At 38.2% G+C, this 12,920-nt stretch overlaps 1 long non-coding RNA gene across 4 annotated transcripts; it reads left to right on the top strand.

Moving 5' to 3' along the window:
• LOC107609919 lies at nt 6,236–10,930 on the top strand. 4 transcript variants are annotated; one of them, XR_002350174.1, is made up of 11 exons: nt 6,236–6,711; nt 6,831–6,965; nt 7,540–7,598; nt 7,680–7,840; nt 7,923–8,059; nt 8,230–8,264; nt 8,576–8,656; nt 9,207–9,259; nt 10,305–10,423; nt 10,504–10,580; nt 10,675–10,930. It is a non-coding gene; the product is annotated as an uncharacterized LOC107609919 (long non-coding RNA). The 4 variants fall into 4 exon arrangements; XR_002350175.1 differs by having other exon boundaries at nt 6,831–7,041; XR_001613319.2 differs by having other exon boundaries at nt 6,800–6,965.

The following is a 12,920-nucleotide window of genomic DNA, read 5'->3' as shown; positions in this document are numbered from 1 at the left end:
TTTCTCACCATGATACAGCTTCAAGCAGTGGCCATTGACTTTGATGAATTTGCAGCCTGAAGGATGACTTAGTTGGAAGACTCCGTATGGCTCTGCCTTCTCTACTCTATAGGGGCCTTCCCACCTTGATCTCAGCTTGCTTGGCATGAGCCTCAGCCTTGAATTGTAAAGGAGAACTAGCTCCGCAGGTCTGAACTCTCTTCTCTTGATATGCTTGTCATGCACAACCTTCACCCTCTCTTTGTATAGCCTAGAGTTGTCATATGCTTCGAGTCGAAGGTTCTCCAGTTCTGCGAGTTGCAGCTTCCTTTCAGCGCCGGCTTTCTCGAATCCCATGTTGCATTCCCTTATAGCCCAGAAAGCTTTGTGCTCCACTTCTACTGGGAGGTGACAAGCCTTTCCATAGACTAGGCGGAAGGGACTCATTCCAATGGGTGTCTTGTATGATGTCCGATAAGCCCAAAGCGCATCTACAAGCCTGGTGCTCTAGTCTTTCCTATGAGGCTTGGCAATCTTCTCCAATATGCACTTTATCTCTCTGTTAGACACCTCGGCTTGCTCATTGGTCTGAGGATGGTAAGCCGTTTCTACCTTGTAAACAATGCCATGTTTCTTCAGTAGACCTGTTAATCTCCTGTTACAAAAGTGAGTGTCTTGATCACTCATGATTGCTCGTGGTGATCCAAAGTGACAGATAATATGATTTCTAACAAAGGAGATAACAATGTTAGCATCATTAGTACGGGTAGGAATTGCTTTCACCCATTTAGAGACATAACCAACAGCTAACAATATGTATAAGAAACCACTAGAGTTTGGAAATGGACCTATGAAGTCAATGCCCCAAACATCAAAAATTTCACTGAACAACATAAGTTGTTGGGGCATCTCATTCCTCTTGGATATATTCCCAAATCTTTGGCATGGGGAGCAAGATTTATAGAAGGCAGTAGTATCCTTAAAAAGATTGGGCCACCAATCCACAGTCTAAAATTTTTCTAGCTGTTCTTTGCGGACCAAAATGTCCACCACTCTCAGAGGAGTGGTAGGCCTCTAAAATTAATTGGAATTCTGATTGAGGTACACACCTTCTAATTATCTGGTCAACACCATACCTCCATAAATATGGGTCATCCCATATATAATATTTGGACTCGCTTTTCAGCTTGTCCCTTTGATGCTTAGTAAAATTAGGAGGGAAGGTACGACTAAACAGATAATTAGCTATAGGTGCGTTCCAAGGAACTACTTCAGTTACTGCGTGCAAGCTATCAAATGGAAAAGCATCATTGATAGGAGTGGAGTTATTCTTAATATGCTCTAGGCGACTCAAGTGGTCCGCCACCAAATTTTGGGAACCACTCCTATCCTTGATTTCTAAATCAAATTCTTATAGCAACAATATCCAACGTATTAACCTTGGTTTGGACTCTTTTTTAGCTAATAAATATTTTAGAGCTGCATGGTCTGAGTATACTACCACCTTAGTACCAAGTAAGTAGGCTCAGAATTTATCCAGAGCAAAAACAATAGCCATAAGCTCTTTTTCAGTGGTAGTATAATTAGAATGAGCAGCATCTAAAGTCTTAGAAGCATAAGCAATTATAAAAGGGTCCTTACCTTCGCGCTGAGCCAGCGCCGCTCCTACTGCATGGTTGGAGGTGTCACATATAATCTCAAATGGCTAGCTCCAGTCGGGTCCTCTCACAATCGGAGCTTGAGTCAAGGCGATCTTCAGCTTGTCAAACGCTTCCATGCAGTCCTCACTCAGCTCGAACTCAACATCCTTATGCAGCAGTCGGGATAAAGGCAATGCTACCTTACTGAAGTCCTTGATAAATCTCCGGTAGAAACATGCATGACCAAGGAACGAATGGACTTCCCTCACGGAGGAGGGGTGAGGTAAACCAGAAATCACATCTACCTTTGCTAGATCTACAGAAATACCAGTATTAGAAACAACATGTCCTAGAACAATAACTTGTTTTACCATAAAATGATATTTTTCAAAATTTAATACAAAGTTTGAACTAACACACCTATCTAATACTCTAGCTAAACTATCCAAGCAAAGGTTAAACGAATCACCATACACACTAAAGTCATCCATGAAAACTTCCATACAGTTCTCAATAAGATCTGAGAAAATACTTATCATGCTTTTTTGGAAAGTATCCGGTGCATTACATAAGCCAAAAGGCATCCTCTTGTATGCATACGTTTCAAAGGGGCATGTAAAAGTAGTTTTCTCCAGATCTTCAGGGGCTATATGAATTTGGAAATAGGCAGTATAACCATCTAAAAAATAGTAGTGTGATTTACCTGATAGGCAATCAAGCATTTCATCAATGAAGGGCAGGGGGTAGTGATCCTTGCGAGTAGCCTGGTTGAGGCATAATCAATGCACACCCTCCAAGTGGTGCAACATGCTTCCTTAGGACCTCTAGGAGCTTATCTTCTTCTTGGCTCAAAAGCTCACTAGCAATAATGACCAGAAACTTTTGGTTGTCCTCAAGGAATGCATACTTCAAGTGAGAAGGTAGAGGCCTCAATTCACTTTTCGCTTCAAGTTGAGGTTCTTTTTCACTAAGATCATGAAGCTCATCCTCATCAACTTTCTCTTGTTCATCCTCATTTTTGTCCTCCCCTTCAACAACAAGGTGGCCCAACTTGTCATGTTCTTCTCTTTGTATCTCCGCTACTACCTCATTAATCACATCATATCGGAGAATGGAGTGTTCTTTAGGTGGGTGTCTCATGGCCTTTTCTAAGTTAAACTTGATAGTCTTGTCACCTACATCAAAACAGTATGTGCCGGTAAAGGCATCCAATTTGAATTTAGAGGTCTTCAAGAATGGTCTACCAAGAAAAACGGAGGAAGAACTTCTATTATTTGTCCAAGGCATTTCAAGGATATAGAAATCAACCGGAAACACCAAATCCTTGATGGCCACAAGCACATCTTCTGCTATCCCTACTACGGTGATCACACTCTTGTCGGCTAAGGCAAATTTGGCGGCCGACCTTTTTAATGGGGCTAACTTTAACCTCGCAAATATAGAGAGTGGTATAATACTCACACAAGCCCCCAAATCAGACATGCAATCATGAAATGCAACTCCACCAATCCGGCAAGATACTAAACACGGTCTGGGGTCACTACACTTTTCCGGAATAGGCTTCATCAATGAAGAAATGGAACTACCCAATGACAATGTTTCCAACTCACCAATCCTATCTTTATATGTACACAAGTCCTTTAAAAACTAAGCATACTTTAGAATTTGTTGAATAGCATCAAGAAGTGGAATAGTTACCTCAACTTTCTTGAATACTTGAAGTATGTTTAAATCAAACTCTGGAGTTTCCTTGGCCTTATTTACCATGGAAGGGAATGGGATAGGAATGGATTCATCCATTATAGCCTTCCTCTTAGGCTCCTTAAGGCTCGCTTCTTCTTCCTCTTGCCTTGTGTCTACCTCCTTTTCTTCATGTGGAACTTTAACAACCACTTCCTCATGAATGTCTTCCATGACCCTAGGAGGTATTTCCTCCAATGTAGTCCCTGACCGTAGAGTGATGGCGTTGAGACCGCCCTTTGGGTTTGGAAGGGATTGGGATGGAAGGTTAGAAGAGCTTGAGGGTTAGTTGGTGTTACTAGAGGAGGGTAAAGACATCCTTGAAAGTATCTCGGTGATGTTGGACAATTGAGCACTCATGTCACCAACTTGTGCACTGAGGTTCCTTGTGTCCTCTGCATGTTTTTCCACTATGGCCTTCATCCTCTCTTGCTCTTGGTGGAGTGCACGGTTAGAAACATCACCTTGGTTGGTGGAGGAGGAAGAAGATTAGTTGGATTGTTGTCTTTGATGTGGTGCTTGGTATCTAGGGTAGTTATTTTAGTTGTGGTGATTTTGGTTGGCTTGATTGTTATTATTGTGATATTGGGATGAGGCTTGGTGATTGTTGTGGTAATGAGAAGAGGAGTTGTTCCATCTTTGGTTTTGGTTGTTCCCTTGTGCATTATCCCTCCACCCTTGGTTGGAATTATTACTATGAGAGTAATTGTTTTGGACTTGAGAATGATAGGGTAGATGATTGTTATAGTTTACATTGGCTACTGCAAGGGTATAATCTTCTTGAACTTGGTGGCATTGGTCGGTGTAATGTGCGGTGCTAGAGCATAAGCCACATATTCTAGGAGGCCCTTCAAGTTGGAGTGTTTGGGGTGGGGCTTGGATGGCTTGGATTGAGTAGAACGCCTTTTGTTCCTTGCGTATCTTCGTGAGGAGAGTAGTCATGTCCCCAAGCACTTTGGTCAAGCTTGATTCGGAAGGAGGTGCTTCCACCACACCCTTGAGGGGATTGTTCCTCACCCTTACATGTTGTGTAGCCACGGCGACATCATTTATCAAGCTCCAAGCTTCAGCCGCCATCTTGTTTTTGGAAAGGGAACCACCACTAGAAGCGGTGAGCAATCTCTTGTCCGCCACACAAAGACCTCTGGTGAAATAACTAATGAGTAAGTATGTGTCCAATCCATGGTGTGGGCAAGATTCCAAGAGCCTCTTGAATCGAATCCAATACTCATATAGGGTCTCTTGGTCCTTTTGCATTATACCAGAGATTTCTTTCCGGATGTAGTCGGTCTTCTTCGGCGGAAAGAACTTGTCTAAAAACTCTCTTCTCAACAAATCCCATTCGGTCACTACCTCATCCGGTTGGGAATAGAACCACTCTTTTGCTTGCCCCTCAAGAGAGAAGGGGAAAGCAAAGACCATAATGGCAATCTCATCGACTCCATGCCTTCGAGCCGTAGAACAAGCAACTTGAAAATCTCTCAAATGTCTGATGGGGTCTTGGCCCGAAAGTCCATGATATTTTGGAAACAAATTAATCAAACTATTCTTCAACTCAAAGTTTGGATCAAGATTTGGATACCTCGCTTGCAATGGTTGAAGAATAAGATCCGAAGCCCCTTGTTCATGCAGAGTGATTCTACGTGGCTCTGCCATGAAATTATTACCTGTAGGGTGCAAAGATGTATTAGTGGTACTAACAGAAGAATAGGAAGTAGTGGACTCCAAGTCACTCTCGGTTTCGTCTAGTGGTTTGGAGGGTTCCTCTAGAGAGGCCGAAGCACTAGCCGTATAGTCCAACCGCCGCCTAGCTTGCCGAGTGTGTAGCAAAATTCTTTCAATCTCGGGATCAAGCTCGGCTAAGCTAGAGTTTGGTTGAGACCGAGTCATCAAACTTGGGAGTCATAGCTCATGCATGAAAAGAAATCTAGACTAAAAACAAAATATTAAAAGTAAGTAAACTATCTACACTATTCACATATTCACATAACCAATATCAAGGTATATGTTGCAACCATTCCCCGGCAACGGCTCCAAAAAATTTGATGCAAGAATTATCATCGGTAAAGAATTTCTCAATAAAATCTCGTTGTAAGTATAGTTCTAACTAGCAACAATCCTCAAATCAAATTTTAATAAATGGTTATCACAAAGTTCAACCCCAATCAAAGTAAACCGAAGTATTCAAACCTCGGGTTGTCTCACAAGGAATGGGCAAATATGTACATCGATAGTGGTTAGAATTCCGGGGTTGGGAGTCATGATCAAGAAATTAAACTACTAGACTTAACATGTAAGAAATCTTGAAGTGCAAGAAATTAAATCAAGTAACTAAAGCAAAGTAAAGGCAATTTCAATCTAGCTGAAGAACATATAATCTATTTCTATTCTAGAACTAGGTGAATAACTAAACTAACTATAGCAATAATCAAGCAATTAGTATTTTTGGGTTTTGAGTATGAATAAAAAAAGGAACTCTTGGCTAGGCCTAGGAATTGGGGTCGCCATCCTTGTCTAATAACCATATCTTGACAATTATGAGGAACCAAGCTCATTAAGTTTACTTCTATACTTGAAGTATATCAAATGGCTTGATCAACATCAATCCATAAATCCCAACCTAGCTACCAATTGACTTAGTAGTAGGTTAGTGTCAATGGTTATCAAATTGACCACTAAAGGTTCTCAAATCACCAAATCAATTAGACCCAATGACTCAAGTTACCCGATTCTCTTAGCCTAGGCCAAGAGTATAGAAGACTACTCCATAATCAAAGGAAATATTTCATTAAACACATGGGATGCATCAACAAAAGACATATTCAAATTACGAACTAATTGAAAATTACAACTACCCACTAACAATTATCACACTACAAGATTTCTACTTGTTTATGGGATTTTTTTGTGGAAGTTTTAAAAAACCTCCATAACATATTTTATGTATGGCAAAATATAAAACCCCCATTGATTAAAATTAGTTTAAACTTTTTAAGCCCAATTTTCTAAACCAATAACCAATCCCTAACCTACTCTGATTAAACCCAAACAATGCAAATTTAACTCCAACCAAAAACTTGTCCAAAAAAATTTGAAAAGGGAGAAGATTGAACATGAACCTTAGATCTACTAGCCACCGTGGTATTTATCTCTTCGCCATTGTCACCATCAGGCATCAAACTCGCCGTAGCGTCTGAGATCAGAGGGAGAGTAACCGGCGACGCCCGCGACGCCATCCTTGCCGAGGTCCAGGAGCAGGTTTCCATCCTCAACTCCACTTTCTCATGGAAGGAGTCAGATCGAGCCACCGCCAAGCGCGCCACTCACGCGCTCTCCGATCTTGCCAAAAATAGTAAATCCTCTGTTCCTCTTTCTCGATCTCCTAGCATGTTGCTCCCTTCGTTTTGATTTTTGGCAAATTCGGTTGTGCATGTCTTTAGGTGTAAATCCTTCAGTGGTTGTGTCTTGCAGAGAAAGTGGTGAACGTGATTATCGAATGAGGAGCTATTCCGGCTTTGGTTCAGTAATCAGCACCTCCAAGCTCCTCCCGTGACGGAAGAAGACCTCGTTCAGAAGCTGTTACTGTTTGAGCTTGAGGTTGAGAAAGTGAGTGCTTTTGCACTTGGATTTCTTGCCGCTGTAGTTGCCCCGTTGAAAGCTTCTGAATCGAGCCACTGTTTCAGTCTATTTTCTTTTCTTTTTCAGTTTCCATTTGTTTTCGTGTGGAGTGATTCATGTGGTTAAAGTTCTCTAACTAATTTACTGAACTATTTTATCTATGTATCTTCCATTTTGGTTCCTTACTCTCCAAATCAGATTTGACAGAAGCTGGTAACTAGAGTTAAATTTTGGAGTTGAGCACTTTCTTTTCTTTTTGTTTTTACATCTATATATTTTCAAAAATCATGTTAGAATACATATTCAAGAAATTTTCACATCAGAACAAAGTTAAATATTCACAATTTTTATAGTGATAATTATAAAATTTAAGTATTTTTTAATAATTTAAAGGGTATGAACATTACAATTAACCTGTAATTGTTTATGCTTTCTTTGTAGCTTCAACATGAAAACATGTCCATAGATATTATAGAAGTGATCTGAAAGGAATAAAAAGTGAGTTGAAGATAATATCTGAGAAGTTTTTAGTACTATAACTGAAATTTCCTTTCTTTCTCAGGTGAAAGCAGTAATGGAATCAAAGTGCTTAATGCTAAAAACACAATGGAGAAAGCAAAGGTAAGATAATATTAGAATAGTAGTTTAACATGAAAGAATTTTAGCAGGATCAATTAACAAACTTAATATTGTGATTTTTAGGAAATGAATCTAAAGGGTTCAGAGAGAAGCAACAATTCTCCACAGAGTCTTCAATAACTTCTATGTGTGTGGTGGAAACTGCAGGTGGAGTTGCGAGTCCCGGTGCTTCTGGATCACTTTAATGTGACTTATATAAGTGAATTTGGTGCTCCAGAATTTTGGTACTTTAGTTACAATTTCAATTTCAAATGAATATATGTCTCAATTTATATGTTAATGCAAAAGACTTGCACATTTTTCTAGGTCCGCTATTTGTATATTTCTGGAACAATTTCTGCTTATGAGAGCTTGACTCTTCGAGGTTATGATGTTGTTGCTGTTGTTTTGGAAGATCACGGCCTTCTAAACGAGGGTCGAATAATGTCTTATATGCGGAACAAGTAAGCTTGATCATACTAATTGCTATATTTGCTTTCTGCCTGTGGTTTTACATAAAGAGAAATCTTCATACTCTTGAAGGATAAGCTATGTTCCTTATTTTTGTCTCGATTTTTCTTCTATTTTTCAGTATGATCTCTACTTATATACTGTTGTTCACTTCTTTATGCAGGCTTCCTATTCTAGTGCTACCCCCTGTTCCAAAAGGTTTATTTCAAGTGGAATATTTGGTTTCATCCTCAAAACTTTTTTGATTAATTGCCATTTGTCTTTTTTCTTTTGTTATTACTATATTTATCTATTTAGTTATTTTCAATAATGCTTCTTAAATCTATAAATTTTTATTTTGTAATATTACGTGGAATATCTTAGGAGACCGGACTATCTTGAACTTGCTTCACTTAGTGTTTATTTTAGAATTAGAGTCATGAATTCTATACAATTACTACAGGTGTCATTATATGGTGATAAGTGATAACTTGTTACTACATGATTCTAGTTTGTTGGTTTTTTTAAAGGCTCAGAGCACAGAAGTTGTAGCTCTACTATTTGATGCCTGTGCTAGTTGGTAGACTCAAGGACCTAATGCTATATTACAGGTCATCCTCTCTTCTTTCTTTCTTCTTCTTCTTCTCCTCTCTCTCTTTTTCTCTCTCTCCAGCTAGTTATTTTGAAATATGTTCTTTATGTCTTTCTTTTATTGTTGGATGGGATTGTAAAATTGTTGGCTGATAATGGGAAAAACCTTGGTGGTTATTTTGCTTGTAGTAGTGTACTTAGACTTGGTATGTATCTTGCTATTATATGCCAAATCTTTGCAAAGCTTATTAAGAGTTGGATGCACCTTATCTAGTACTCATAAAGTTGTTTTTAATGATGGTGTTTTCTACTTTTATGTCAAATTCTTGTACTCATAACTGTCATAATAGATTCAGCTATAGACCTTTATCTACTGAACATAAAGTTTAGAGTATACTTCATATAGAATATACAAGCTTCTATGCTCCTGAAATCTTTTATGGACCTGCCATATAATTTGGCATAAATTTCTGCACTCCTTTGTTACTCTACGGAACTAAGTTATTATTTATTAGGTGATTCCTTTATACTTTCTTTCATTGCTTATATAAATGTATGTTCTCTCTTCAGATTATGCTTCCAGAAGCCGTTGCAATAGTTATGGCACCAAGAGACAGTTCAAGGTAAGGCACATCACAGATGTATCTTGAATTCTTGATTTATAGAGGCATCTCTTCCCTAATAAATTTTGGAAGCAAAATTAGAGACCATAAGTTGAAACTTGAAAAGAATGTAAAATCCTTCCTAGAAAAATTAATAAAGGGTAAATTACATTGACATTTTTTCCGCTGTGCTACTCTGGTTTTTAATGACAATTTTAATGTATTTATTTCTAATATTATTAGTTAAATTAGATTAAAATTGTTATATTTTTTCTAGATTATATCATTGAAACTAAAGCCATCCACAGTTTGTGAGATAAGTCTGAGAAGTGTTACATTCTAGATTATATCATTGCGCTCAGAGTCTTGTAGCTGCTGTTTTCTCATATCAACTCTACTCCATAATATGTTGTTCTGCCAAAATAATTGACTCTTAGGGTTACTTTCTTCAGAGTAAAATAGTTAATTACAGTGTGTAGCAGATGCTAATCCACAAATAACTTATAGAAAGAAGTTCTCAATATTGAACCAATGGGATTAATTCTCAGTCCAATTAAAGTAAATTAAATTGAATTAACAAGAAAAAAGGGGTAAATTTGGGGAAACTAGATAAGAAGTAGGTACTAAGCTATTCTTGAGTCATAGAGGGTTTGTCATTCCTGCAAATTGACAAAAGCTTGACATCAAGACCAAAATGAGGATGAGAAAATAGAATTCTACAAATGGAGGTCTAGAAGAAAGTCATACCAGCTTTCCTTTTTATTTTCTTGTCTTCTTTTTCTTTTATAGTAGTGTATTAAAGCTTGGGCTTGGGCCAATTTCATAATCATAACACTCTGCTTTTTGGGGGAAAGATATGGATATAGGAGCAACAAGTAAATTTTTACACCTTTTAATGAGTATGTATAAACACTTAATGAATGAATTTGATCATTCTTCTCATGTTTCTTATTCTAATACTTTGTTTCTGTTACACCTAGATTTTGCTAGGCATGAACTTCAAATGTACCGTGGACATTCCGATCCAATAGTACCTAGTTAATAATCCTTGTTATGTTATATGCAGGTGAAGACAGTGGCTCGGATTGTGGAAAGTGATGCAGGGAAAGTAATTTGCAGGGAAGTAGAGAGGATCAAACCTGCGGCTGTAGTTCTGGGATAAAGAGGCAGAAGCTTAATTCAAAGGTTTGCCTCTCTATTCCCTCTGCAGTTATCCAATACTGTTCTGAATTTTTTATGCAAGAGTGTGTTTCTTCTTTGTTCAGTGTGCTACAGGGAAGTGTTGGAAAGTACTGCTTCCACCACTGCAAAGCAGCACCTGTTGTCATCGTTCCTGAAAAAGGTTTGCAGTGTGCCTCTGTCATTCTTTTTAGGGTTGTATTCTCTTCTAACTGAGTATTAAAATCTTGAAGGAGTTTCATTTCCTTGATTTGCAGATGCTGGAGATGCATCAATATTGTAGTGAAGCTTTGTACGTATGTCAATTGGCCTTGTTAATATATCTAACAGTCATGTTTAGTGAAATGAAGATTGGTTCTGACTCATTTTCACCAAGAATAGAGATGTTTTCCTTGCATATGTTCACATGTTAACCACTAGCATGTTATTAATTCAATGGCTTAGTAACTCATTTTCTCATTGTGCTGTTTAGACTTTCTTTGATGTTACAAAGCATTTGGATAGCTTTATTTTTGGAATAGGTTTATTTGAGTTGCTGTTAGATTCTATTGGTATAAATATACTATTCATTTGTAGTTGTAATTAATGTGATTGGAAAATGATGGTAGTGTACTATATTTTGTTTTAAAGTATTTCTTTTATTTTAATTTTCTTCTACATTTTTAATGTCTTGTTTAAATATTTCTTTTTAATAATAAATGATCAGTAGTGTAACAATAATGTAAATTAATTTTTAAAAATTATATTGACATGTTTGTGAAGGTTTGAAACCTCCACAAAATAGCTGTTATTTTTAAAATGGAAAAGTCTTTTTGTGGGGGTTTTGAACCGCGATAAACATTGACCAAGAACTGCCACAAAAATTCAATATAAAACCCCCACTAAACACACACAAAATCCCCACTAAATAAATTGTGGAGGTTTTTAAAAACCCCACAAAAGACCTCGTAGCACCTCAAATTTTGGGGGTTTTAGAAACCCCCACAAACCATTTGTTGGGATTATAAACCTCCACAAAAAAGAGAAAAAACTGCCACAAATAAATAAAAACCTTGTAGTGTCAATGGAAAACAACTCAAACAACACTATTAATCATGGGAAACATCAATGCACTCATAGAAATTCAAGATCCATAAAGTTCATAAAATGAGAAGAAAATGGGAAATAACAAGAAAATTCAAATTCAAACACAAAATCTAAACAAAATTATACTAAGGAATTCAAATTAAGTAATTGAAACTAAAATTAACAAAACTAATTCAGAATTTTAACAAGAAAATCAAATCAAACTAGATCTAGAGAAGAGCAAGAGTTTCTCTCCCTAGAACATGAGAACCAAAAACTAGCCAAAATGTGTGTAAGGTGTACAATGAATAATCCCCCTCTCCTTTCGCCCTAGAGTTTCTGGGTCTTTTCCATGCAGAATCCAGCTGAATTTGGGGCTGGAGCTCCTCAGAAATTGCCAGCCACGATTTCATTAATGAGGTCACGTGCTGAGCGTCACGCGTGCGCGTCTTCTGAGTTTCGTGAGCCACGCGTACGCGTCAAGAATGCGCACGCGTCACTAGAAGTTTCGCCAATCCACGTGAATGCATCAACTCTCGCGCGTCATTCCTAGCCTCTTGCACTCACGCGTATGCGTGGGCCACGCGTGCGCATCACAGCCAATTCTCCAAAGCTCAATTCTTCATGTTCCTTCCACTTTTGCATGCTTCCTTTCTCTCTTCTAGGCCATTCTTGCCCTATAAGCTCTAAAATCACTCAACAAATATATCACAGCATCGAATGGTAATAGAATAGGATCAAAATATGGCATTTTCAAGGCAAAAGAAGCATGTTTTCAATCATGAAGCGAAATTAGGAAGGGAACACAAAACCATGCAATTTATATGAATAAGTGTGGAAAATATTGACAAAACCCCCTAATTCTACACAATATAAACCACAAACTTAGGGTTTATCACCAGGCATTGAACGCCAGTCCAGGGGAGGCCAGACACATGTAAGTGCTGGCAACACCTCTCCTAAGCAAGCAGGTAGTCCTTCTATAGGTACTATGAATACTCACCCTGCACCACTCATGGCCCTTGAGTACAAGGCCAACTTACCATACCCTCAAAGACTCCATAAAGCAGAAAAGGATAGGCAATTTGCCAAATTCTTATAATCTATCAAGAAGTTAGAGATCAAAATCCCTTTTGCAGAGGTTCTTGAACAAATGCCTTCATATGCTAAGTTTATGAAGGAAATATTAAATAACAAGAGGAATTGGAGGGAAGTAGAGACAATGATGCTTATTAAGGAGTGCAGTCCAGAGGAACCTTCCTCAGAAACTTCAAAGACACCCTAACACTTTTCCCAAAGATACTGAGGTGAATCCAAGAGAAGAGTGTCAGGCCTTCATTATTACCAAGGAGGTCGAGTCTAAGGTGGTACACACTGTTGAGGAACTAAATGAAGAGGCTCAAGAAGAGGCTGGAAGCACATTGTTGCACGCTTATGG

Source organism: Arachis ipaensis, chromosome B07 (genome assembly GCF_000816755.2).
Source record: "Arachis ipaensis cultivar K30076 chromosome B07, Araip1.1, whole genome shotgun sequence".
Classification (NCBI taxonomy): domain Eukaryota; kingdom Viridiplantae; phylum Streptophyta; class Magnoliopsida; order Fabales; family Fabaceae; genus Arachis; species Arachis ipaensis.
The sequence above is the reverse complement of the archived record's forward strand: the minus strand, read 5'-3'. Positions and strand labels throughout refer to the sequence as shown.